Source organism: Bombina bombina, chromosome 5 (assembly GCF_027579735.1).
Source record: "Bombina bombina isolate aBomBom1 chromosome 5, aBomBom1.pri, whole genome shotgun sequence".
Taxonomy (NCBI): domain Eukaryota; kingdom Metazoa; phylum Chordata; class Amphibia; order Anura; family Bombinatoridae; genus Bombina; species Bombina bombina.
This window is the reverse complement of record NC_069503.1, coordinates 1,027,354,993-1,027,381,436: the sequence shown is the minus strand read 5'-3', so window position 1 is coordinate 1,027,381,436 and position 26,444 is coordinate 1,027,354,993. Positions and strand designations below refer to the sequence as shown.

Sequence of the window (26,444 nt, the reverse complement as noted above, 5' to 3'; positions counted from 1 at the left end):
TCAAGAGAAATATATACTACTAATATGCAAGTCCGTAATTCTCTTCTAGTCAAGGAGCTCTTTGCTTGTTCATTCATTCATGCTTACAAAGAACATGAGCATCCTGTGTAAACTACAATTCCCAGCAGGCTCCGCAGCCAACCACTCCCAGCTAAGATCATCCCTGTTTGAAGATCGAGATCAGAAGATTACAGACTGGGTCTACAAGTGCTTGGTCCTGTACCACACTTTCCTATCGCAATACGGGACAGGGAATCCCAGCTGATCTGAAAGGGTACGTATCTTTCTAGCTTCAGAAACAATCTGTTTGCAAATGAGGATTTACATGCAGCTGCTTTGTTTTTTCTGACTGTACAATGCACACAGTGTTTTGCAATTAATTACAATTAAACAGCTCTATGATATCTCAGTCAAATCATTTAAATAGCACTCTTTTATTGTGGTTAGATTTGTAAGACTTTTACAGTTTAATACATATTACATTTTATTTGCAATTAAATTCTTTAATTTTAATTATATGATACATTTTAAATATAGGCTGTATTTTAAGAACAATTATGATGATAGAAATATAAAATTTATAGAATGCTACTGAATTCAGATTCTGAATTTATTTGTATCTAAATTTAATTAGAGATGGTCATAATCATTCCTTATTTCTGCAGTTGAAGAACTGCATCTCCCTGGGGATTATCAAATTTCCTATGAGAATATCTTGAGCTTCACTGGGTTACAATAACCTGCTAAGCAGGATTTGTAGTTTTAGCCTCTTGACTGGGTATACTCTTATTTAATAAAGACATATTCACAAATCACAACACTGTTTTCAAATAGTATTTGGTTATCTTTATTTATTTTACATTGATTAGTCAGTGCATATTTCTTTTTCAGACGTTTGTTAAATGCCTGCTTTATTGATCTGATCTTTTGAAGGTTAAATGTATCCTGATTTTCAGAGTGATTTGGCTTTGCTGATAAATCAGAGGGTTTTTTATTGAGTTTCCTTCTTTTTTAACATCCAACTTTATTTCTTTAATATAACATAAAAATAACCTTTATAAAAATCGATTCCATTTCTTAGTTTCATTTATAATATTACTCATATATTTTATTTTTATAGCATTCACATTACATAGGACTGTTCAGTGTCCTGGTTAACATAATGAAATAGTGTATCAGACATATGCTTTTAAAATAGAAATTGATTCTATCTAAGTGCAAAAGACATGTGCATCCAGTATCCAGGACTGAACCTAGGTTGGTAGGTTCCCATTGTAGGAATCAATGTTGTGTGGAGTGGTTTGAAAATGAATATGGTGTTAAGCTAGTTTTTTTTTTTATTCAGTTAGGGCTTCAGTAAAAAAAAAAAAAAGTTATACAGGTGCAATTTTTAGATGTTGGACTGTCTCAAGGTGTTTTGGGATTAATGTAAAAGGTTATGGATTCCTTTTAGACACATACAAAGTATTAATGGGACATGAAACCCAGAAATTATCCTTCATGATTCAGGTAGAACATACAATTTGAAATAACTTTCCAATTTACCTCTATTATTTAATTTGCTAAGTTCTTTCAGTATCCTTTGTTGAAAAGCATTCCTAGGTAGGCTCAAGAGCTGGGAGCTAGTTGCGGATTGGTGGCTGCACACATATGTCTCTTGGCATTCGCATACCAATGTGTTTAGCTAGCTCCCAGTCGTGCATTGCTGCTCCTTTGACAAAGGATACAAAGAAAACAAAGCAAAATTGATCATTGAACTGAATTGGAAAGTTGTTTAAAATGATATGCTCTATCTGAATCATGAAAGAAAAAATGTGGGTTTCGTGTCCCTTTAAGGATTCCCTTTATTTATTGTAAAGCCTAAAAGTGGAGAAAAATAGTTCTGTATAACAGGTTATTAGGAACAAAAAAGGTATTTATTAAGCTGGAATTACTGATCTATCTATCTATCTATCTATCTATCTATCTATCTATCAACATAGGAATCCAGATATATGATATGCTTATTGTCAGATACATTAAACCATGTATAGTAGATATATTATACCATTTAGGAGACATGTGTAGCATTTTGGCTGATTAGATAACTAGTTTCACTGATTTTTCTATTGCCATGACCGCTGTAGTCTATTGAACAGAAGCACTTAGATGAGCTTGGCTGATTACCAGTTGGAATTTAGACATATGAATGAATAAACCACAGATCCTACAACTGTAAAATGCTTGTTTCTTCCCTCTTGTGTATTCTGATGAGAGATGTTATGATATCCTATGTCAATTCAACCAATGAATCAAATCCTATAGATACTAGGTCTAGGCACTGCAATAGATTCTATTTTAACATCCATCTACCAGTCTTTCTATATAAGGTTATGCTATCTGGCAAGAACCTTCAGTATTAAGTACTTGTTATTCTTTCTGTTTCCATAAGTCACTTTTTTCTGGCATATACAGAATCCAATCTTGGAAGTGTATTTTATGGCAATTTTAATAAGGGTACATTTTTGTTCTTGTTAAGCAGTTTCATTTTTAATTATAATTCTCTAGCAAACAGTGTTGAGATACTTTTTCTTGTAGTTTAGAGCATTTATTAAATACTACATTGATTTGTGGGTCTGCTTTGCTATATATTATAAAAAAGATATTTTGTAGCTTGAGTTTTTTTTTTTTTAAATACTGTTTTTATTGAGGAAAAGAGAAGGTTAGCAAGTACAATTTGGAATAATATATCCATGGAAACATAATAACACAAAATCATCTTTTGTACATCACAATGCATACAGTAATAAAGCCATGGATCAACGTCTCAGTCCCCTTTTCTTTTATCTTTATCATCCTTCCTCTTTCTATAGAATAGCGAGTAACACAAATATATTTAACTTAAACAAAACTCAACCAACAACATTGAACTTTTCAACTAGGTAATGATTAATCCATCAAAGCGGAGTGCATAGGTCTTTGGTACGCTCTTTGTGGGGGAAAAAAAAGGGGGGGGGGATAGGAAAAGGTAAATAGAATCTGTCCATTATATACACTATATAGCAATTCTCTCCCTCCCTCCCCCCGCACCATCTCGCGTCTGGTATAGGAATTCCCACTCACCCCTCAAAGAGGCTGAGAGCATGTATTCAGTTTGTGCGAAAGGAGTCAGTATTTGTCTCTGGGAGTCCAAGCTCAATGTCACAATGTATTCCCGCCATTTATTTATGAAGTGTTTGAGTCTTTTATTAGTGTCCATCCTAGTATCCAATTGCTCTATGAGCAGTTGTTTGTGTAGGGTGTGTTTAAACATGTTAAAGGCAGGGGCAGCACTTTCTGTCCACACCCTCAAGATAACCTTCCTAGCTATCAAGATTATGGTGGTAAGCAAAGGGACAAGTCTGGGACTCTGTTCTCTCCATTCCAAAAAGCAAATTTGTTCCACGTCGATCTGGACTCTGAGCTTAATGACATTAGTGATCCAAAAGGTAATCTTACCCCAGAACTGCCCAACATGTGGGCAAGCAAGAAAGTAGTGAAGAAGATCTGGGTCACCAATTCTACACTTACTACACTCATTTACCACCCTGGAGTCCCATTTAGATAACCTCCGTGGGATAATATAGTCTTTATGTATCATTCTAATCTGGGATTCTCTAAGGGTCATGGATAATGTCGCCCTTTTAACATTCTCTATACTCTGTTGTATCACTACCGTCAGGTCCTCCCTGTCCAGGCTTTCGTTCCATTTATTCTCTAACAAGATCAAGTTTTTGGCTTCAATTTGACTTAGAAATTTTTTTCCCCCACTCTTTTATTTATACCAAGATATTGCCACAGGTATCCATCATTTCTTTTACTAATTCTGTAATTTGTCACTCAGCAGGGGTTTTACCAGTGTGACAGGTATATTTAAAGGGACAGTTTACCCAAACAAATTCTCTCCTTTAATTTGTTCCCAATGCTCTATTTTGGAGTGTATTCAATTGTTAACAAATAACTCTTTAGCCTTTATATTAAAATTTGAAATAGCTGATTTAGGCTGTAGTATCCCTACCTATACCGAAAGTTTCTATACCTAGGAAACTACACTCACAGTGGAGTTGGAAGAGATAAATCTCAAACATTTTCATTTGTCCTTTCTAAGTATTGTACAGAGACAGAGAAATTTGAGTAATAAGATAACAAGATCTGATCTGTCAGAAAGCCAAGCCTATTTTGATAAGCTGTGGTTTCAAAGAGCAAATCCACCTATTTATTTTGTAAAAATAAGCAAAAATAAGCAATTTCTCATACATTTTATTTTATATGCTGCAGCTGGTATAACTAGTCATGGGGAACACGTTCAGGTAAAAACAATTTTACAGTGAACTGTCCCTTTAAGGTTCAGGTTAATGTAAATAGTACATAAAGATAGAAAAAAAGGTCCCGGTATTGTTAAACTTTGTGTTAAAGTATTTATGATAATTTAAAATGTTTCAAATGAATATTACTTGATATGAAAAAAGTAATAATGCAGTAGCTATAGTTGTCTTGTGGTATGATATACCAACCAATTGGAAAAGCTCTTTACATAGGTTATTAAATGTTTTTAAAGGGACTTGAATGTCAAAATTAAAGGAACAGTATACTGTAAAATTGGTTTCTCCTAAATATGTTCCCAATTGCTGCAGAGTATAAAATGCATGATAAATTGCTTCTTTATGTTTCTATTTGTCAATAAAATAGCTGAATTTGCTCTTTAAAACCATAACCCATCAAAATAGGCTAAGCTTGATGGGAGATCAGATATCCTTATCTTATCACTCAAATGCTTCCCTTTCTTACCTCTGTCTTTATACAATACTTAAAAAGAACAATTGCACATGAACATTTTAGAATTTTCTGTCTCCTACTCCCCACTTGGGGCGAGATTACATATACGGCGCAAGCTTCAGCGTAACTGCCGAAACCCGTGCCATCCGTAGTTTCACCTTGCATATCGGGGTATCACATATACGGCGCTGGCAGTTCATAAAGTGCTGTAAATTGGATAAATTAGCGATGTCCAGAAATGTGCCACAATGCAAATAACAAACGGCTAGATTACGAGTTTTGCCCGTATGGGTGAAAAAGCAGCGTTATGGCTCTTTTTCACTACCGCTGGTATTACGAGTCTTGCAGGTTTAGCTGCACCGCACACTTTTTTGGCCGTAACGCAACTTAACTACCGCAGCTTTCAAAAAGTCCTTTTTCAATGGGACTTCCTTTGCGCCGGTATTACGAGTTTGCTTGGGAGGCCAAAAAGTGAGCAGTATAGTCTATACCGTCAAGATCCATTCCGTAAACTGAAAGTCAGTAGTTATGGGTTTTGCGCTACAAAGCTGTAGCATAAAACTCATAACTATAGTGTTACAAAGTACACTAACACCCATAAACTACCTATTAACCCCTAAACCAAGGCCCTCCTGCATCGCAAACACTAAAATAAAATGATTAACCCCTAATTTGTCGCTCCGGACATCGCCGCCACTAGAATAAACATATTAACCCCTAAACAGCCGCACTCCCGCATCGCAAACACTAGTTAAATATTAACCCCTAATCTGCTGTCCCTAACATCGCCGCAACCTACATTACTGTTGTTAACCCCTAATCTGCCACCCCCAACGTCGTCGCCACTATACTAAAGTTATAAACCCCTAAACCTAACCCTAAGTCTAACCCTAACACCCACTACTTTAATATAATTAAAATAAATCTAATAAAAAATTCCTATCATTAATTAAATAATTCCTATTTAAAACTAAATACTTACCTGTAAAATAAACCTTAAGCTAGCTACAATATAACTAATAGTTACATTGTAGCTATCTTAGGTTTTATTTTTATTTCACAGGCAAGTTTGTATTTATTTTAACTAGGTAGACTAGTTACTAAATAGTTATTAACTATTTATTAGATACCTAGCTAAAATAAATACAAATTTACCTGTGAAATAAAACCTAACCTGAGTTACACTAACACCTAACCTTACACTACAATTAAATAAATTACATTAATTAAATCCAATTAACTAAATTACAAAAAAAAACCCCACTAAATTACACAAAATAAAAAATAAATTATCAGATATTTAAACTAATTACACCTAATCTAATAGCCCTATCAAAATAAAAAGCCCCCCCCCCAAATAAAAAAAACCCTAGCCTTAACTAAACTACCTATCAGCTCTTTTACCTGTAAAAAAAATACAAACAACACCCCAACAGTAAAACCCACCACCCACACAACCAACGCCCCAAATAAAATCCTATCTAAATAAACCTAAGCTCCCCATTGCACTGAAAAGGGCATTTGGATGGGCATTGCCCTTAAAAGGGCATTTAGCTCTTTTTCGGTGCCCAAAAGCCCTAATCTAAAAATAAAACCCACCCAATAAACCCTTAAAAAAACCTAACACTAAACCCCGAAGATCCACTTACAGTTTTTGAAGACCCGACATCCATCCTCATCGAAGCCGGCAGAAGTCCTCATCGAAGCCGGCAGAAGTCTTCATCAAAGTGGGCCGAAGTCTTCATCCAAGCCGGCAGAAGTCTTCATCCAGACGGCATCTTCTATCTTCATCCATCCGGCGCGGAGCGGCTCCATCTTGAAGACATCCGGCGCAGAGCAACCTCTTCTTTCCACGGCGACTGAAGAATGAAGGTTCCTTTAAGTGATGTCATCCAAGATGGCGTCCCTTGAATTCCGATTGGCTGATAGAATTATATCAGCCAATCGGAATTAAAGGTGAAAAAATCCTATTGGCTGATGCAATCAGCCAATAGGATTGAGCTTCAATTCTATTGGCTGATCCAATCAGCCAATAGGATTGAGCTCGCATTCTATTGGCTGTTTGGAACAAAAGGGCATTTAGCTGTTTTACTGCCCTTAAAAGGGCATTCAGCTCTTTTAAGAGGGCCCAATAAATAGAGGTACTCATCGTTCCTGAAGTCTGGCGGAGAAGGTCCTGTTCCAGATGGTAAAGTCTTCTTCCATGCGGCCGACATCTTCTTCCAAGCGGGGACCACTTCCTTCTTCATCCAGGACCAAGCTGACGCGGAGCGGAGATGAGCGCGGAGCAGGACCAGTGACTGCGGAGCCATGTAGCGCGGATGATCCTCTTCGTACGATCGCAGCCATACACTGAATAGTGAATTCAAGGTACGCGTTTAAATATGGCGTCCCCTTGCATTCCTATTGGCTGATTTGATTACAACGCAAATAACTAATTAAATTACTAAGCTCCCTAACCTAACACACCATAAATTAACCCCAATTACCTAAATTAAAAAATACTAAGTTACAATTAAAATAAAAAAGCTAACATTTCTTAAAAATAAAAAAATAAAACATGTAATCAATCTGAGATCACAAAAAATAAAAAAGTCTAACATTACATAAAATAATAAACCAAATTATCAAAAATTATTTTTTTTAACCTAATCCCTATCAAAATATAAAGCCCCCCAAAATAAAAACACCCACTAATCTAATGCTTAAAGGAACACTAAACAATTTTTTTTCTTTAATGATTAAGCTAGAGCATGCAATTTTAAGCAACTTTCTCATTTACTCCTATTATCAATTTTTTTTCGTCTCTTGCTATCTTTATTTAAAAAGCAGGAATGTGATGCATAGGAGCCGGCCCATTTTTGGTTGAGAACCTGGGTTATGCTTGCTTATTGGTGGGTAAATGTCAACCTCCAAAAAGAAAGCGCTATCCATGGTGCTGAACCGAAATTGGGCTGGCTGCTAAGATTTACATTCATGATTTTCAAATAAAGATAGCAAGAGAACAAAGGAAAATTGATAATAGGAGTAAATTAGAAAGTTGCTTAAAATTGCATGCTCTATCTGAATCATGGAATAAAAAATGTGGGTTCAGTTTCCTTTTAACTAACAATAGCCCTTAAAGGGACAGTCAACACCAGAATTTTTGTTGTTTTAAAAGATAGATAATCCCTTAATTACCAAGTCCCCAGTTTTGCATAACCAACACAGTTATAATTATACACGTTTTACTTCTGTAATTACCTTGTATCTAAGATTCAGCACACTGCCCCCTTATTTCAGTTCTTTTGACAGACTTGCATTTTAGCCAATCAGAGCTGTCTCCATGGTAAATTCACGTGCATGAGCTCAATGTTATATATATGAAACACGTGAACTAATGCCCTCTAGGGGTGAAAAACTAACAAAATGCATTTAGATTAGAGACGACCTTCATGGACTTAAAAATTAGCATATGAACCTCCTAGGTTTAGCTTTCAACTAAGAATACCAAGAGAACAAAGCAAAATTGGTGATAAAAGTAAATTGGAAAGTTGTTTAAAATTACATGCCCTATTTGAAACAAGTTTTTTTTGGACTTGACTGTCCCTTTAAAAGGGCTTTTTGTAGGGCTTTGCCCTAAGTTAAACAGCTCTTTTGCATTTAAAAAAAAAAATCTATGTTCCCCCCTAACAGTAAAACCCACCACCCAGATTGCAGACTGCCCCCTTATTTTAGCTCTTTTGACTGACTTGCATTTTAGCCAATCAGTACTCACTCCTCGGTAAATTCACGTGCATGAACTCAATGTTATCTATATGAAACACATGAACTAACGCCCTCTAGTGTTGAAAACTACAGCCTTCAAGGTCTAAGAAATTAGCATATGAGCCTCCTAGGTTTAGCTTTCAACTAAGAATACCAAAATAACAAAGCAAAATTGGTGATAAAAGTAAATTGGAAAGTTGTTTAAATTACATGCCCTATTTGAATTATGAAAGGTTTTTTTTTGGACTTGACTGACCCTTTCCTTGAATGTACACAGCCATAAGCTGCCTATCGAAGAATCTTTTTTTATTGGCAATCACCCTGATCCTTATTTGAAGAAGTACTCATTAAGGAAGAGTCAGACTTGAATTTGCGGTTGAAAAAAAATGAATTGTTAGCAATTCAGCTGTTACAGGAGAAGCAGCTGTAGAATTCTAAATATAGCCATATCTTTCTAGAGACCTCTCTAAAAAATAGCCATTTCTCATTAATCTATTCAATTATTATTCTAATAACAATAGTAAGAATTATAAGTTTTTATTTTGAGCAGTACAGTCTGCAACGTTAGTTTTACATATAGCACAATCGTGCATCATTTGAGATTGTCACCAGTTTGATGGTCTGGCCCACTTCCCTCCTGCAGCCTTTTGGGGTCAGGTTTTAAGGGACTACATGAGCCACTCCCAGGCTCTGCCCAGATATGCTCACAGCCCACTCAGACACCACACTGTTTGCTTGTGACTCCGCCTTCCTGAGGAGCCCCTGCCCCTCTCAATGAGGCCTTGTTCAAAAAAATATTAGTGGAGCACTATCAACAAGTTATTTAACCTCTCATATCCCTGGAAGCCTCTGTAAAATGTTGGGGGTTAATCTATAGCAATAATTAGTCAAATAAACAACTTGAACAGTTGTTTCTGTAGGTAAAATATTGCACATGCAATATAAAGGGTCTTAAAAGTACCATAAGAAAATGTTCTAATTATTACTTGCATATAACTGTGTTTAAATTCTGCCAACACCAGAGCAGTAGGGTACTACTGGGAGCTAGCTGAACACATATGTTGAGCCAATAAGAAGAGGCCAATATATGTAGCCACCAATCACTAGCTCCCAGTAGTGCATTACTGCTCCTAAGACCAACTAAATATTATTTTTAACAAATGAGACCAACAAATCGAAGTACATTTAATGACACAAGTAAATTGAAAAGTCTCTTAAAGGGACAGTCTAGTCAAACTTAAACTTTCATGATTCAGTTAGGGCATGCAATTTTAAACAACTTTCCATTTTACTTTTTTCATCAAATGTGTTTGTTCTCTTGGTCTTCTTTGTTTAAAGCTAAACCTAGGTAGGCTTATATGCTAATTTCTAAGCCCTTGAAGGCCACCTCTTATCTCAGTGCATTTTGACAGTTTTTCAAAGTTAGACACTGCTAGTTCATGTGTGCCATATAAATAACATAGTGCTCATTCCCATGGAGTTACTTAGGAGTTAGCACTGATTGGCTATAATGCAAATCTGTCAAAAGAACTGAAATAAGGGGGCAGTCTGTAGAGGCTTAGATACAAGATAATTACAGAGGTAAAACGTGTAGTATTATAAATGTGTTGGTTAAACAAAACTGGGGAATGGGTAATAAAGGGATTATCTATCTTTTTAAACAATAAAAATTATGGAGTAGGGGGGGAGGAGCCAACTCTGAAGGTGAACGGTCGCACATCGCAGCAGCTCCAGTTAACTATCACATAAAGATCAAATTTGGCGACCGTTCAGACCTTTCATAATATACCATTTCAGTGCTTTTCAGAGTCCAGAAACCCTAAGGGCTTGACACTTTAAGTTGAGGGCCATTCTGTGACTGACACTCTGCCGCTCTGATATCTACCCTTCTACCGCTCATTGACTTTGGGAGCAGCCATGTTTTTTTTCCCATGTAAGAGCCAAAGGAGAGCGAGAACCTAGCTACTTGGTGCCCTTTTGTAATAGTGGGGTCAGGCGTTACCTTAAGCCCTCAGCATGGATATTTCAACATTTATTCTTGCGGAGCTTAAAAACCTCCTGGATGATTATCGAGCGGACTTTGAGAATCTGTTCAAATCTACATCCCAGACAACTGGCGCAGCTGAAAATATGGACCGAACAGATATGGAAGTAGAGAAGCCTGAGACCCTATGCTCTGATGCTCAACTTGGTGCGTTAAGTGCATCGTCCCTAACGACTCATCGCAGTGAGACGGAATCCCTATGCACACCTCCTTTGTCAGCCAACCTCCAGCTAGCTGCAGCGTCTCCCGTTCAGGGACTTCACCTAACATCACAGAGGCCTCATTACAATAAATCGCTACTAAGCCACATTACACAGGAGCGGAGCATCGCAGTGTATGGGGAGGCATATGCGGTTCAACCCCCTCTTGTGAGAATATCTCTTTCGGGTTGGGGCTACAGCATGAACATGGCGGACATTCTTAGAAAGGCTCGCTGCCACGGGGCTCTGAGACGGATCATGCGAGCGCAGTCAAATGCCATCCCTCGATATGTGGAGCAGTGTCTGCTGCCAGACATGGTGGTAACGATCCTAAGAGGTATTGGCTAACTGGACTGTTATACATCTCACTAAGACCAATATGTTTCCTACGGTATTGCGAGTGCCTTAAGTTTTGAAGAAGCCTTGTTTGATTTCCCCTGGACTTTTTCTAGACTGTTTGACGTGTACTGAGTTGCTGGCTCTGTTTACATGCAGTTCCTTTGTTGTGTATAATAGTATGTTACAGTTTATGTTCTTGGCTTGTTAATGTGCTCATCCCAATATTGATTGAAATTTACCACATTACCTGAAGCTCATTTTTACTCAGTTCATTGTAGACTTATATGGCCACTATATAAAGGGATGATAACTGTGTCAGGCCTTCCGATCTTGTGCTTTTTTAATCTTAGCAATGTAGCCTAGATATAATGGGCGGCCATATCCTCCACATATTGCCTCTTTAATGCTCACTTATCCTATGTTGGGGGGGTATATAATGGTAACAACATTAAGGCCTCAGTGTATTACTGTTTGCTCTCTCTGTTAACCTTTAGTATATTCGCACGTGTGCTTGGCTCCTCCAAATTCTTTTTCTTTTCTCTTACATATATCTGTAGCCTTTTCCTATGTGGGATCATGCGTGATGGGCATAGGGCCCGTGCCCAATCACCAGGTCTCTACTAAGTACATAGTAAATATGTGTTTTTCAATTAGATTATAACTATCCTTCTGTTCTACTTAACACCAGCGAAGGCCACATGACAATACTATTGCTTGTATAGAAGTAGATATGCCACTACACCTTATAAATATAGATTCTTTACTAGGAGTCTGTGAGCACTCTGGTTTATCTAGATGAAGCATATGGAACCTACTTAGCAGACTAGTCCTATCTATTAGTATAGAACTACCCTTAGACCCACCTTATATAGTATACGGGGGCTGCATGATAATATCATTAGACTATCAGTAGATTTTATACACATAAGATTGAAATATACATCTCTGTTTTTGTGTATGTTGAAATCTGCGACTTGCTGGTCACTGTTTTATTCTTTATCTATATTTTTATCTCAACGCTGTATTAGCCTCATTTTTGTTCCATTAGTTACTTAGGTTATATTGTATTACCATTTTGTGTTATCAGAACGTGATATTGTATACCACACGTGCCGATCGTGTTACACATTTAAAGTTGAGTCATAGAGCACATTATATTTGCTAAACTTAACCCAAAATAACATCTCAATTATTATTATTATTAGAGCTTGGCAGGTTTATAAGAGGTGAGAAGTTACAATCCGCTTGTTAAGCTTGACTCTTTAGCCCACAAGTATCTTACTAGGTGCTCCTCCGGTCTAATTTAAACTATAAGGCGCAAATCCATAACTTGTTGGGGCACACATAGACATAATGCAATGCATAGTTTTAACTAGAAGCTCACCACGATAGCCCTGATGTAGGCAGGTCCTACATTACTAATATTACTTATACCTTTATTCTCCTACGTATCCTGAGTAAGCTTCATAAGCTATGTCAGCCCTGTGAATTTAGAACTTGAGGCTTGCTTGAATTAGGTGTAACTTTAGCCCAATTTATAGTTACTTAATTAGTTACTTACCGCACCTCAATAACCACCTCCTCCCTCCCCCCCCCCCCATACATAATATACCTCCTTGTTAAGGAGATTTAACTTAGCGGTTTGTCTTGTCTATACCGCGCCCTACCCTATCATTATAATTACAGCTATAAAATGCCAGTTGTTCATATTGTGAACCACACCGTAACTCTATTTACCTTTTGTATAGTAATGTTAAAAACTAGGAAAAAATGAGGTTTGATAATGGAGGTCCAAATGTGATCTCTTTAGCTGAGACACCTTCCATACCTTGATTAGTCTTTCTTGAGGTCCAAGAGTGGCCACATTTATTTATTGGGAGGTATACCGTATATCAGGCAGATTACTTGAACACTAATGTCTTGTATATTGTCACTGCTTAGTACTATACTGTTAGTTTCTCATTGATCTTATTGTGATATTTCAATGTATACTTTTTCTTTTTGTATGCCTGTTCTTTTTCAACCTCAATAAAAAATTTAAACCAAAAAAAAAAAAAAAAAAAAATTATGGAGTAGACTGTCCCTTTAAAATGGCATGCTCTCTGTACCATGAAAGTTGAATTTTTGCTTTCATGTCCCTTTTAATTTCTGCTTTATATCTAAATAGTATAAACCATTATAGGGTATTATACTAGTTTACACTACATTAGTTTTCCTTAAATTTACTTTTTTATGTAATTTAAAAAATAGGAAATTAAATGTATTATTCCAGAGTTATACAGTTAAAGTAAATGTAAATTTTCATGAATGAGTGCCCGTTTTTTTAAAAAAAATACTATTAACATTTACATTGCAGCGGTTTTGTTAAAATACTTTCCTTTCTCTTCTTCCAAGCCGGACCAGCGATCCCCCACGCCCGCAGTCCCTCTGTACTGATGTCAGAAATGACGAATCCGGCATCCTCCAATAATGGCTCCCCCTCCAGAGCAAACATTTCCTGAGGCCACGCCGTGATTGGAGGAAGCCGGTTTCATCATTGCTGATCTAAGTACAACATGAGAAGCGGGCGGGGGATCGCTGGTCCAGCTTGGAAGAAAAGAAAGGTATTTTTACAAAACCGCTGCAATGTAAACTTTCACAAAGGAAAGAGTTTTTAATAGTATTTTAAAAACCGGGGCACTCATTCATGAAAATTTACATTCACTTTAAAAAAAAAGATTAAATATGGCTTTTTTTCTCAACCAGTAAGTCACAATCTTCTCTGTCTGTGTCTTTGGCTTAAATTTTGGGTTCTAAAATTGAAATGCTAATCTATGGGGTGTATTATGGCCTAGGCCAACAAGGCCGGTGCCTAGTGCAGCAGATTTGGGAGGGGCAGCACATCTGCCCTATCCTCTCTGTAACAGCCAGCACACAGTACAGTGAGCGATAAAGTCAGGCTTTTACAGAGAAGACAAGGCACGTGCACTGATTAAGGTCACTCTTCCCAGACAGTGCTCCTTTAAACTGTTGCTTCATTTAGAGCCGCCAGCATTTTTGCAGTGGAAGCATGCTTGGTGAGAAACTTGACCGGGGATATGCTTCCAAGGTGAGGCTGAAGGAGAAGACCTTATGCCGATATGCTGCCTCCCCTTATCAGCTGTGGTGGGTCTGCGAGCGCAGTGCTTATTGCAGGTCTTAGCAGCTAACAGACTGGATGCGTCTGTGCACTGCTTAGATCAGCTTGTGATGTCTAATCATAAACTCTCAGCGCTAATGTATGTTAGCTTCTAATAGCTAGCTTTCTCTGCATTCATGAACCCACTGAGTAAATAGTAAAAGGACACTTAAAAAGTTTCATTACTTGAATTACTTTTCCTCCCTTCTTTCTCTCAACTCATTCCCTTGCTCCCTTCTTTCACTCATTTCTTTCCCTCACCACTTTTCTCTTCTCTCTCTCTCTCTCTCTCTCTCTCTCCCTTCCTTCCTACTTTCCTTCTCTTTTCCCCCTCCCCTTCTTTTCTCTCCCTTCTCTCAGGGAGAAAATGGTATGAGATGCATGCAATTCAACTCACCTGTATGGAAGTGTTTTACTAGCCCATTTTCTTTTGAATTGTTATGAAAAAACAAACAAAACAAAAACATTTTACACACTGACCCAAAAAAATATTAAGTGGAAAAAGGCCTAAAATCTTTAAGGGGTGGGGGGCAGCAGAATTTTGAGTGCCTAGGGCAGCACAAAACATAAATACGCCAGTGATACACGTCTATTACCTTTCTGATCAGAGTACTGTATCTCTCTGATAGTACAATGCCTACATAAGTATTAACAAATTATATATAACTAGCTTTATGTTGCTGTATTATAATATGTAAATATTGCCTAAATGACATGAGATATTGTTGTTACTTGGGGCCCAATGATCTAAACTTTGCCAAATCAGATGTGGTTTTCTCGCTGATCCTCGCAGCTAATATAAATCACATTAAACGAATGTCTGCGTACAACATCTTTCAGTCGCCTATATTTTTATTTGCCTGTGTTTTTCTATTATGGTTATAAGTATTTTGAGGGTTTTGTAAAAAGCTTGACACCTTTTAGTTTGCAAAAAAAACTGTGAGATCCGCAGTGCAAAAATCTTTACAGAGACAATTTCATATATTCCCATAGAATGCCCATGTATAGATGCTGCCATCAGCATAACTTGTAATGGCTGGTGAAATATTGCACTCTTGCAAACAGACAAATTTGCCCTTTTGCAAGAGAGCAGTTATTTAGCGCTCCACTTGTAATCTAGCCCTTTGTATTTTGTACTTATAATTTCTCTGTATTTTTTGAAAATCCAGTATACTTAAATTACGATTTATGCTGTGCATATTTAATATGATTTATTCCTGTGTAATTTACCAATACATTTTACATTTTTTATCAAATACGATTTTTGGTGAAGAATATTGTTATGATTTTTGATCAACCTTAAAGGGATACTAAACACAAATGTTTTCATTCATGATTCAGATAGAGCATGCAATTTTAAGCAACTTTCTAATTTACTCCTATTATCAATGTGTCTTCATTCTCTTGGAATCTTTATTTGAAAAGCAAGAATTTAAGCTTGGGAGCCGGCCCATTTTTGGTTCAGCACCTGGGTAGCTCTTGCTAATTGGTGGCTAAATGTAGCCACCAAGCAGCAAGCGCTACCCAGGGTGCTGAACAAAAAATGGGCCGGCGCTTTAGCTTAAATTCCTTCTTTTTTAAATAAAGATAGCAAGAGAACGAAGAAAAATTGATAATAGGAATAAGTTAGAAAGCTGATTAAAATAACTTGCTCTATCTGAATCATGAAAGAAAAAGATGGGTTTATTATCACTTTAACAATATTTTTTTCCTGCATATTTCTCTGTGAATGGTTCAATTATTGATTTTGTAAAATGTTTAAAATACAAATTTTATTGTAAACCTTTGTAAGGTATGCATCTTCTTCCCATACAAAAATGCAGTATATGCCCCTTAGTAAGACACCCTGCATTATAAAATTCCACCAGGAAAATACTAGTGCGCACTATTTAATAATTCTCGCCAGCCCGGAGACCTATTAGAGCGTCAGGCCCTTGGTCCCATCCTTTCTTCAAGCTGTCATTTTACAGATGCAAATATACAAATATTTTAAAATCCAAACCTTTTCTGCTTCCAAGCAGTTTGGATAAAGGACTCTGTACCTGTATATACATTTAAAAGGTTGTGATAGATGTATCAGATAAAAGTACTGAAAATATTATTGAGGAAACTGCTACATTTTCAATTAATCTTAAAAAGCCACTATCCTAGCAGAGCTGTTATCAGTTAAATGTACCCCAGTCTACTAGAGTCCAGGGTCAGGAGTAGTTTAGGGATCTGTTTAACAGCCTACAGATGTGAAATATCCTATAGACCAAACTCAGTAAAATAGAACAATCGTATTAGATTGTAGAGATTATCCAGACTAGTATCAGTTTTACCTGTTTGACTGTTATTTTAGTTATCCAATCACAAGAGATAAATGTGTGCAAGGACCAGCAACTAGCTACCACTTGTGTAGGATATGTGTATATTATTTTTCAACAAGGAATAGCAAGAGAACAAAGCAGATTTAAAAATAGAAGTTAATTTAAAAGTGTCTTAAAATATCAGGCTCTATTTATATCATGCAAGTTTAATTTTGACTTTCCTATACCTTTAAAGGGACATGAAACCCAAATGTTTTCTTTCATGATTTAGATAGAACATACCATTGTAAAATAACATTCCAATTTACTTTTTTTATGAAATGTGCTTCATTCTCTTGTTATCCTTTGTTGAAGGAGGAGTAAAGCACTGCTGGGAGGTAGCTGAAAGCAAACGACAAGAGGCATATATGTGCAGCTACCAATCAGCAGCTTCTGAACCTTTTCTACTTTTTAACAAAGGATATAAAGGCAAGTTGTTTAAAATGGAATGCTGTGTCTGAATCATGACAAAAAAAAATGGGTTTTATGTCCCTTTAAGTAGACATCATGCATGGCTCTAATTTTAAAAGGATTTAAAAATGCAACAGATAATGTTGTAATGTGTTACATAATTTTATTGTTGTGCTGTTGCTTCCATATAAGTGAAGTTGGCTGAAAATCTGGCCAACCAATGACAGGCATTTGTATATTGCCACCAATCATCAGCTTATTCCCAGTAGTGCAGTGCTGGTACTGAGCCTATCTAGGTATGTTTTTCAACCAAAGATACTAAGATAACAAGGTAAATTTGACTTTCATATCTCTTTAAATTCCTTTAGAAATAGGTTTGCAATATCCTTTATAGAAAAGTTATCGTGGCCAGCACTTTGTGTTTCAACAAATAGTCAATGTATACGTATGTGACCTGCTCGACTCATTTGGTATACAAGAAAGTTTTGCATGAAGGAGGTGATCTCTATTCCATAAATAACAAATATGAATAATTAGGAGTGTTTATAATAGAGCATCTTATTGCTCAAAGATCAGCAATATTTTATATCAACATTTTAAAGTGTTAAAGGGACACTGGTCTTCCCTTAATGTGTTTCCAATTACTTGCTATACCCGCACATTATTAAATGTATGGGAAGATGTTCATTCAGGTTTATTTTTGTATTTGAATATCAGTTTTTGCTCATTGGAAAAAAAAACATTTACATTTTCTCAGCTTGTAGAAAGAGCAGAAATCCGTATCCTATCAAATTTTCTATGCATAAATTTGCTTATCTCTTTGTCTAACACAAAGGCTGAAACTCAGAGAGAACAATTGAAGCGCCTTTTTCAGTATAGGTGGTAGGGTTGCCACCTCGGCCATGTTTTCCTGGACACTTATGAGTTACACATGCTGCAGGGTGTGCAGGGAGGAATATGTATTATGCTGTTCATGAGCACTGTTCATGTGATGTCCAGAGGCTCAATACATGTTCCGCCCTGCACACACTCATAAGTGTCCAGGAAAATAGGGCCGAGGTGGCAACCCTAATAGGTGGTGGTTTTAACAGACAAAATTGGCTATTTCAAATGACAAAATAAAGATAAACCAGCTATTTCTAAACTATTTACTACTCTCCAGCAGGTAAAATAGACTATTGGGAACACATTAAAGCGGAAAACCTTTTACAGTAAAATGTCCCTTTTAACATTTTTATAGCAGGGCTCACAAAAATGTGCAACATCTAGGGGTCGATCCGATAAAAATCGTCGCCCGCAAAAGCCGGCGACGCCAATATTTACGCTGGTTTGGAATCACATATACGGCGTAACCTAGAAGTAACGCCCGTATATTTCTGCCGTCGCCCGTAGTTTTTTGGGCCATAGGCAGGTATACCAAACCAGCGCAGTTTGGTATCCAATATGCAGCGTAAGGACTTACGTGGCGAAAATGGAGAAATCTTACTCCATTTTCACCTCGCCACAAAAAGCAGCCGTAAGAAGCCTTACACTGACTATTGGAGCCCCGTAACTGCCTAAACTAACTAGAAAAGAAACCTAACACCTAACGCATGCGCAATGTCTTTCTACCTGTCAACCGCGATCTGCTAAATAAAACCTAACACCTAACGCATGCGCAATGTCTTTCTACCTGTCAACCGCGATCTGCTAAATAAAACCTAACACCTAACGCATGCGCAATGTCTTTCTACCTGTCAACCGCGATCTGCTAAATAAAACCTAACACCTAACGCATGCGCAATGTCTAGCTACCTGTCAACCGCGATCCCCCCCCCCCCCGAAATCCCTAATAAAGTTATTAACCCCTAAACCGCCGCTCCCGGACCCCGCCGCCATCTACATAAACTAACCCCCTACTGTGAGCCCCTAAAACCGCTGCAATCTACCTTATCTATCGCCTAATGTGAACCCCTTACACCGCCGCCACCTATATAAAAATTATTAACCACTAATCTAATCCCCCTATACCGCCGCCAGCTATATTAATATTATTAACTCCTAATGTAAGCCCCTTACACCGCCGCCATCTATATTAAAATTATTAACCCCTAATTTAATCTACCTACCCCGCTGCCAGCTATATTATCTATATTAACCCTAAGTATATTATAGTTAATATAGGTATTACATTATATATATTAACTATATTAACTCTAATTATATTAGGGTTAATATAGTTAATATAGTTACTATAGTATTTATATTAACTATATTAACTCTATCTAACCCTAACACCCCTAACTAAATTTATATTAAATTAATCTAATTCATATTATAAACTAAAATATTCCTATTTAAATCTAAATACTTACCTATAAAATAAACCCTAAGATAGCTACAATATAATTAATAATTACATTGTAGCTATGTTAGGGTTAATATTTATTTTACAGGTAAATTGTTAATTATTTTAACTAGGTCTAATAGCTATTAAATAGTTATTACCTATTTAATATCTACCTAGTTAAAATAATTACCCAATTACCTGTAAAATAAATCCTAACCTAAGTTACAAATACACCTACTCTATCAATAAATTAAATAAACTACAAACATCTATCTAAAAATACAATTAAATTAACTAAACTAAATTACAAAAATAAAAATAAAAAAAAGATTACAAGATTTTTAAGCTAATTACACCTATTCTATGCCCCCTAATAAAATAATAGAGCCCCCCAAAATAAAAAAAATTCCCTGCCCTATTCTAAATTAAAAAAAGTTCAAAGCTCTTTACCTTACCAGCCCTTAAAAGAGCCTTTTGTGGGGCATGCCCCAAAGAATTCAGCTCTTTTGCATTTAAAAACATATACAATACCCCCCCCATTACAACCCACCACCCACATACCCCTATTCTAAACCCACCCAAACCCCCCTTAAAAAAGCCTAACACTAACCCCCTGAAGATCTCCCTACCTTGTCTTCACCACACCGGGCCGAACTCCTCATCCGATCCGGGCGATGTCTTGCTCCAAGCGGCAAAGAAGAATTCTTCCTCCGGCGACGTCTTCCTCCAAGCGGCAAAGAAGAATTCTTCCTCCGGCGACGTCTTCCTCCAAGCGGCAGCAAAGTCTTCTTCCTTCCGGCAGCATCTTCCATGAAGCGGCATCTTCAATCTTCTTTCTTCGCTCCGCCACCGCGGAGCATCCATCCCGGCCGACGACTGAACGACGAATGAGGTACCTTTAAATGACGTCATCCAAGATTGCGTCTGCCGAATTCCGATTGGCTGATAGGATTCTATCAGCCAATCGGAATTAAGGTAGAAAAATCTGATTGGCTGATTGAATCAGCCAATCAGATTCAAGTTCAATCCGATTGGCTGATTGGTTCAGCCAATCGGATTAAACTTGAATCTGATTGGCTGATTCAATCAGCCAATCAGATTTTTCTACCTTAATTCCGATTGGCTGATAGAATCCTATCAGCCAATCGGAATTCGACGGACGCCATCTTGGATGACGTCATTTAAAGGAACCTCATTCGTCGGGAAGTCGTCGTGCCGGAAGGATGCTCCGCGGCGGAGGAGCGAAGTAAGAAGATTGAAGATGCCGATTTGCTTGAAGACGTCGACAATGGAAGAAGACTCTCTGCCGCTTGCTTCAAGACATCGCCCGAATGGATGAAGACTTCACTGCCGCTTGCTGGAACACATCGCCTGGATCGGTTCGGCCCGGCTGGGTGAATACAAGGTAGGGAGATCTTCAGGGGGTAGTGTTAGGTTTATTTAAGGGGGGTGTGGGTTAGATTAGGGGTATGTGGGTGGAGGGTTGTAATGTTGGGGGGTGGTATTGTGTTTTTTTTTGCAGACAAAAGAGCAGTTTTCTTTGGGGCATGCCCCCACAAAAGGCCCTTTTAAGGGCTGGTAAGGTAAAAGAGCTTTGAACTTGTTTTAATTTAGAATAGGGTAGGGAATTTTTTTTATTTTGGGGGGCTTTATTATTTTATTAGGGGGCTTAGAATAGGTGTAATTAGCTTAAAAATCTTGTAATCTTTTTTTTATTTTTTGTAATTTAGTGTTTGTTTTTTTTTGTAATTTAGTTTATTTAATTGTATTTTTAGATAGATATTTGTAGTTTATTTAATTTATTGATAGTGTAGGTGTATTTGTAATTTAGGTTAGGATTTATTTTACAGGTAATTGGGTAATTATTTTAACTAGGTAGCTATTAAATAGTTAATAACTATTTAATAGCTATTATACCTAGTCAAAATAATTAACAATTTACCTGTAAAATAAATATAAACCCTAACATAGCTATAATGTAATTATTAATTACATTGTAGCTATCTTAGGGTTTATTTTATAGGTAAGTATTTAGATTTAAATAGGAATATTTTAGTTTATAATATGAATTAGATTTATTTAATAAGAATTTAGTTAGGGGTGTTAGGGTTAGATAGAGTTAATATAGTTTATATAAATACTATAGTAACTATATTAACTATATTAACGCTAATATAATTAGGGTTAATATAGTTAATATAGCTGGCAGCGGTGTAGGGGGATTAGATTAGGGGTTAATACATTTATTATAGGTGGCCGCGGTGTAGGGGGATGTAGATTGTAGGCAAAAGAGCAGTTTACTTTGTGACAAAGCCCCGCCAAAAGCCCTTTTAAGGGCTGGCAAAAGAGCTGTTACTTTGGGGCATGCCCCGCAAAAAGCCCTTTTAAGGGCTATTTGTAGGGTTAGACTTAGGTTTAGTGGTAGGGATAGTTTAGTATTTTAGGGGTTGAATAATTTAATATAGATGGCGGCGGGGGCGGGGGATTAGATTAGGGGTTAATAATTTTAAAATAGATAGCGGCGGGGTAGGGGCTCACTTTAGGGGGTAGGTAAGGTAGATGGCGGCGGTGTTAGGGGCTCACTTTAGGGGGTTATAGATTTAATATAGCTGGCGCCGGTTTAGGGGTTAATAACTTTATTAGGTAGCGGCGGTTAAGGGGTTAATACATATTTTATTGTTAGGCTAGTGAGGGGGGATAGCGGATAGAGGGTTAGACGTGTCGGGCTATGTTAGGGAGGCGTGTTAGACTTGTCGGGCTATGTTAGGGAGGCGTGTTAGACAGTGCGGGTGATTTAGACTTTAGTCAGGTTTTGTAGGCGCCGGCAGTTTCTAACGTGCCGCAAGTCACTGGCGACGCCAGAAATTTGTACTTGCGCAGATTTCTGGACATCGCTGGTTTGTCAGACTTACGGCACTTTAGCATCTGACGGCGCTGTATATGGGATAGCTCGAGTTGCGAGCTGAAACTGCGGGCGACGCGGGTTCCCTCGCTTGCGCCGCAAACTACGATCTATATCGGATCGCGCCCCTAGGCGCCAACTCAAGTAATTTAGGAGCTAGTCAGACCTGTGCTCCTATGCCACTTCATATTAGGATACAGCTGGTAAGCCAATCTGTTTCGCACAACTATGTGTATGCACCAATCACCCGCAGAATTTGAAGCATAATTAAGGTGTTCAAATGTTTATTTAAACTTTTGAAGGAGTTAAATACAAAGTAAAGTAAGTGAATAGGTTTAAATCTAAATAGCCCTAATAAAATATATTTACACTATGGGTGTGGATTGGGGTCCTTTGTGAGGATCCGAATGTGGAAGAGGGCGGCCGCTCTTTCTGGAGCCACATTTATTCTTGTGACAGTTCAACCCACTAGGCTCTGGAGTTGCACATATCCTAGTGTGTTGAACCTTCACAATAATAAATGCAGCTCCAGAAAGAGCGGCCGTCCTCTTCCACTTTCGGATCCTCACGAAGAATCAGAATTCACACCCCTGATTTACACTAGAATGTCCCTTTAAGCCTTTACTGGTCAGAATAAGATGTAGCCACTGTTCAGAATTTATAAACACAGGAGAAAGGAGCAGCAGTGAGCCCCTCCCCCCACGTCACAGGGCATTTTACTGAGTGCCACAGACTATTTTTATTTCTTAAGTCCCAGCAATTATTTTTTTATTGGAAAAGAAACTGCTGCTGATACAAACATTAAATATAGACATTTTAAAATCTTGTAAAGTAAGCACTGAATGCCCTTAACTAATTGGTCTTATGCACATTATTCAAAATATACCTGATAAACAAAAAACTGCCACATTTTGTTTTGCCATTCTATTTTCTGGAACGTTCAAATATATACATACTACAAAGAATTTAAAGGAAAGAAATGACATGCTCTAATTTGTTATAACAGTAATAACTTTAGAACCAACAGCCCTGCAATTCTTTGTGTTTGACTCTTGCAAAGTGGTTAAACACATAGTTAAAGGAACACTAAAGTCAGAATTAAACTTTATTTATTCAGATAGAGCATGCAATTTTTAAAAAAACTTTCTAGTTTATTTCTATTATCACATTGTACACTATATTATATTCACATCCCTACTGAGCATGTGCAAGAGTTTCCAGTACACATATCTGTGTATTGTGATTGGTGTCACATAATATAGGGGGTAAGACATATAAGCAAATTCTGAAATTTGTCAGAAAAAAATTCAAAGTAAGTGCTATTGCATTGTATTGTTATTCATTTGTTGATAAAATAATTCTACTGCATTTAAAGTACAGCTCAGGAGTCGCTTATTCTGAGATCAGCAGCGGCACAGTGACGAATGCTACTGATTGGGTCACTGTAGAATAACATTGTTTTTGTGTAAGGCAGATTTGTGTCACATTGCAATATCTTCCTTCATAAAGGCTGATTGAACATTTTAACTACTTTTTTTTTTAATCTACGGCACCTGGTATTCCCAGGCAGTCTCCTATCCAAGCACTAACCAGGCCAAACCCTGCTTAGTTTCCAAGATCAGACAAGATAGGGCGCATTTAGGGTGGTGTGACCATAGGCGGAATTACATTTTAATCACAGGGACTGATGTTATAGGGACATTGTACAATAGATTTTTCTTTGCATAAATGTTTTGTAGATACAGTTACTTAAGAAGTGTTTTTGTAGCAATGTATCATTTTGCTTATTTTTTTATAACATTGTGCTGATTTTCAGACTCCTAACCAAGCCCCAAATTACCAGAAATAAACCCAAGTCTACATATTCCTGCTGCTCCTGTTTGTCTAAAGGGTCTTTTCATATGCAGGGAAGGGGAGGGGGGAGTGTCTGCTCTTCCTGATTTTCCAGCCACTTTCACTGGGTGTTGCAGCCTAACTTTATCAACTTTGCTAAACTGAAAGCTTCTAGTTTTTAAAATATTTTTTATCATTTACCCACTTTCAGAAATATGTTTCTAACTTTGCACATTGGCAGCTGCATACCACCCCCCCCTCCCCAACATTTCCAGAATACAGGTGTTTTGTGGGCGGTACTGCAATAGGTGGAATGAGACCATTAATATATAGTTGGTTGGGCTGGGAGACTGGGAGTACCACTGAGTCAAGGTGAGATCTGGGGCGCGATCCGATATCGATCGCAGTTTGCGGCGCAAGCGAGGGAACCGGCGTCGCCCGCAGTTTCAGCTCGCAACTCGAGCCATCCCATATAAGTCACCGTCAGATGCTAACGTGCCGTAAGTCTCACAAACCAGCGATGTCCAGAAATCTGCGTAAGTACAAATTTCTGGCGTCGCCAGTGACTTGCGGCACGTTAGAAACTGCCGGCGCCTATAAAACCTGACTAAAGTTTAAAACACCCGCACTGTCTAACACGCCTCCCTAACATAGCCCGCACTGTCTAACACGCCTCCCTAACATAGCCCGCACTGTCTAACACGCCTCCCTAACATAGCCCGCACTGTCTAACACGCCTCCCTAACATAGCCCGCACTGTCTAACCCTCTATCCGCTATCCCCCCTCACTAGCCTAACAATAAAAAAGCTATTAACCCCTAAACCGCCGCTCCTTTACCCCGCCGCAACCTAATAAAGTTATTAACCCCTAAACCGCCGCTCCCGTACCCCGCCGCCAGCTATATTATATCTATAACCCCCTAAAGTGAGCCCCTAACACCGCCGCCATCTATATTAAAATTATTAACCCCTAATGTAAGCCCCTTACACCGCCGCCATCTCTATTAAAATGATTAACCCCTAATTTAATCTACCTACCCCGCCGCCAGCTATATTATCTATATTAACCCTAAGTATATTATAGTTAATATAGGTATTACATTATATATATTAACTATATTAACCCTAATTATATTAGGGTTAATATAGTTAATATAGTTACTATAGTATTTATATTAACTATATTAACTCTATCTAACCCTAACTAAATTTATATTAAATTAATCTAATTCATTTATAAACTAAAATATTCCTATTTAAATCTAAATACTTACCTATAAAATAAACCCTAAGATAGCTACAATATAATTAATAATTACATTGTAGCTATGTTAGGGTTAATATTTATTTTACAGGTAAATTGTTAATTATTTTAACTAGGTATAATAGATATTAAATAGTTATTAACTATTTAATATCTATTATACCTAGTTAAAATAATTACCCAATTACCTGTAAAATAAATCCTAACCTAAGTTACAAATACACCTACACTATCAATAAATTTAATAAACTACAAACATCTATCTAAAAATACAATTAAATTAACTAAACTAAATTACAAAAAAAAACAAACACTAAATTACAAAAAATAAAAAAAAGATTACAAGATATTTAAGCTAATTACACCTATTCTAAGCCCCCTAATAAAATAATAAACCCCCAAAATAAAAAAAATTCCCTGCCCTATTCTAAATTCAACAAATTTCAAAGCTCTTTACCTTACCAGCCCTTAAAAGGGCCTTTTGTGGGGCATGCCCCAAAGAATTCAGCTCTTTTGCATACAACAAATACAATACCCCCCCCCCCCCCATTACAACCCACCACCCACATACCCCTATTCTAAACCCACCCAAACCCCCCTTAAAAAAGCCTAACACTACCCCCCTGAAGATCTCCCTACCTTGTCTTCACCACACCGGGCCAAACTCCTGATCCGATCCGGGCGATGTCTTCCTCCAAGCGGCAAAGAAGAATTCTTCCTCCGGCGATGTCATCCTCCAAGCGGCAAAGAAGAATTCTTCCTCCGGCGACGTCTTCCTCCAAGCGGCAGCAAAGTCTTCATTCTTCCGGCGGCATCTTCAATCTTCTTTCTTCGCTCCGCCGCCGCGGAGCATCCATCCCGGCCGACTGCTGAACTTGGAATGAGGTACCTTTAAATGACGTCATCCAAGATGGCGTCCGCCAAATTCCGATTGGCTGATAGGATTCTATCAGCCAATCGGAATTAAGTTAAAAAAATCTGATTGGCTGATTGAATCAGCCAATCAGATTCAAGTTCAATCCGATTGGCTGATCCAATCAGCCAATCAGATTGAGCTTGCATTCTATTGGCTGTTC

The 26,444-nt window shown here is 37.5% G+C and overlaps 1 protein-coding gene and 1 pseudogene across 2 annotated transcripts in view; one reads left to right on the top strand and one right to left on the bottom strand.

Moving 5' to 3' along the window:
* The first annotated feature begins 225 nt into the window (after nt 1–225).
* TMEM74 (transmembrane protein 74) overlaps nt 226–26,444 on the top strand; it is a 137,690-nt gene continuing 111,471 nt past the window's right edge. The window contains exon 1 of one of the 2 annotated variants that reach the window (XM_053713193.1): nt 226–274. The gene's annotated coding sequence lies outside the window, so the exon portion shown is untranslated. The remainder of the gene's footprint in view (nt 275–26,444) is intronic. The other variant, XM_053713194.1, reaches the window with a different exon arrangement.
* LOC128661794 (uncharacterized) lies at nt 23,813–23,931 on the bottom strand (annotated as a pseudogene).